Source organism: Arachis hypogaea, chromosome 7, assembly GCF_003086295.3.
Source record: "Arachis hypogaea cultivar Tifrunner chromosome 7, arahy.Tifrunner.gnm2.J5K5, whole genome shotgun sequence".
Taxonomy (NCBI): Eukaryota; Viridiplantae; Streptophyta; class Magnoliopsida; order Fabales; family Fabaceae; genus Arachis; species Arachis hypogaea.
The window spans coordinates 14,242,252-14,244,533 of NC_092042.1; the positions used below are offsets into that span (position 1 = coordinate 14,242,252).

At 42.1% G+C, this 2,282-nt stretch overlaps 1 non-coding gene across 1 annotated transcript; it reads left to right on the top strand.

Annotated features, from left to right (window-relative positions):
- The first annotated feature begins 1,502 nt into the window (after positions 1-1,502).
- Positions 1,503-1,610, top strand: LOC112704444 (small nucleolar RNA R71). The gene has a single exon (XR_003155069.1). It is a non-coding gene; the product is annotated as a small nucleolar RNA R71 (small nucleolar RNA).
- The last annotated feature ends 672 nt before the right edge of the window (positions 1,611-2,282 follow it).

Below are 2,282 nucleotides of genomic sequence, written 5' to 3' on the forward strand. Positions count from 1 at the left end.
GGATATCCTTGAGCCTTAAACCTCAAGGATTCTTCATTCACTTGAATGATCAACTCTCCTCTATCAACATCAATCACAACTTTTGCTGTGGCTAGGAAGGGTCTGCCAAGGATGATGGATTCATCCATGCACTTCCCAGTCTCTAGGACTATAAAATCAGTAGGGATGTAATGGTCTTCAACTTTTACCAGAACATCCTCTACAAGTCCATAGGCTTGTTTTCTTGAATTGTCTGCCATCTCTAGTGAGATTTTTGCAGCTTGCACCTCAAAGATCCCTAGCTTCTCCATTACAGAGAGAGGCATGAGGTTTACACTTGACCCTAAGTCACACAAGGCCCTCTTGAAGGTCATGGTGCCTATGGTACAAGGTATTGAAAACTTCCCAGGATCCTGTCTCTTTTGAGGCAGTTTCTGCCTAGACAAGTCATCCAGTTCTTTGGTGAGCAAAGGGAGTTCATCCTCCCAAGTCTCATTTCCAAACAACTTGTCATTTAGCTTCATGATTGCTCCAAGGTATTTAGCAACTTGCTCTTCAGTGACATACTCATCCTCTTCAGAGGACGAATACTCATCAGAGCTCATGAATGGCAGAAGTAAGTCCAATGGAATCTCTATGGTCTCATTTTGAGCCTCAGATTTTCATGGTTCCTCATTGGAAAACTCATTGGAGGCCAGTGGACGTCCATTGAGGTCTGCCTCAGTGGCGTTCACTGCCTCTCCTTCCTCCCAAAATTCGGCCATGTTGATGGCTTTGCACTCTCCTTTTGGATTTTCTTCTGTATTGCTTGGGAGAGTACTAGGAGGGAGTTCAGTAATTTTCTTGCTCAGCTGACCCACTTGTCCCTCCAAATTTCTAATGGAGGACCTTGTTTCAGTCATGAAACTTTGAGTGGTTTTGATCAGATCAGAGACCATGGTTGCTAAGTCAGAGTTATTCTGCTTAGAACTCTCTGTCTGTTGCTGAGAAGATGATGGAAAAGGTTTGCTATTGCTAAACCTGTTTCTTCCACCATTATTATTGTTGAAACCTTGTTGAGGTCTCTGTTGATCCTTCCATGAAAAATTTGGATGATTTCTCCATGAAGGATTATAGGTGTTTCCATAGGGTTCTCCCATGTAATTTACCTCTTCCATTGAAGGGTTCTCAGGGTCATAAGCTTCTTCCTCAGATGAAGCTTCCTTAGTACTGCTTGGTGCATTTTGCATTCCAGACAGACTTTGAGAAATCATATTGACTTGTTGGGTCAATATTTTGTTCTGAGCCAATATGGCATTCAGAGTATCAATCTCAAGAACTCCTTTCTTCTGACTAGTCCCATTGTTCACAGGATTTCTTTCAGAAGTGTACATGAATTGGTTATTTGCAACCATTTCAATTAGCTCTTGAGCTTCTGTAGGCGTCTTCTTCAGATGAAGAGATCCTCCAGCAGAGCTATCCAAAGACATTTTGGACAGTTCAGAGAGACCATCATAGAAAATACCTATGATGCTCTATTCAGAAAGCATATCAGAAGGACACTTTCTGATTAATTGTTTGTATCTTTCCCAAGCTTCATAGAGGGATTCTCCTTCCTTCTGTCTGAAGGTTTGGACTTCCACTCTAAGCTTACTCAATTTTTGAGGTGGAAAGAACTTTGCCAAGAAGGCATTGACTAGCTTTTCCCAAGAGTCCAGGCTTTCTTTAGGTTGTGAGTCCAACCATGTCCTAGCTCTGTCTCTTACAGCAAAAGGGAATAGCATCAGTCTGTAGACCTCAGGGTCAACCCCATTAGTCTTGATAGTGTCACAGATTTGCAAGAACTCAGCTAAAAACTGATGAGGATCTTCCAATGGAAGTCCATGGAACTTGCAATTCTGTTGCATTAGAGAAACTAATTGAGGTTTAAGCTCAAAGTTGTTTGCTCCAATGGCAGGGATGGAGATGCTTCTCCCATAAAAGTCAGGAGTAGGTGCAGTAAAGTCACCCAGCACCTTCCTTGCATTGTTGGCATTGTTGTTGTTTTCGGCTGCCATGTGTTCTTCTTCTTTGAAGAATTCGTTTAGGTCCTCTACAGAGAGTTGTGCTTTGGCTACTCTTAGCTTTCTCTTCAAGGTCCTTTCAGGTTCAGGATCAGCCTCAACAAGAATGCTTTTGTCTTTGCTCCTGCTCATAAGAGAGAGAAGGGAACAAGAAAATGTGGAATCCTCTATGTCACAGTATAGATATTCCTTGAGGTGTCAGAGGAAAAGAAAGGTAGAAGACAGAAGTAGAAAATTCGAACTTATCAAAGAAGATGGAGT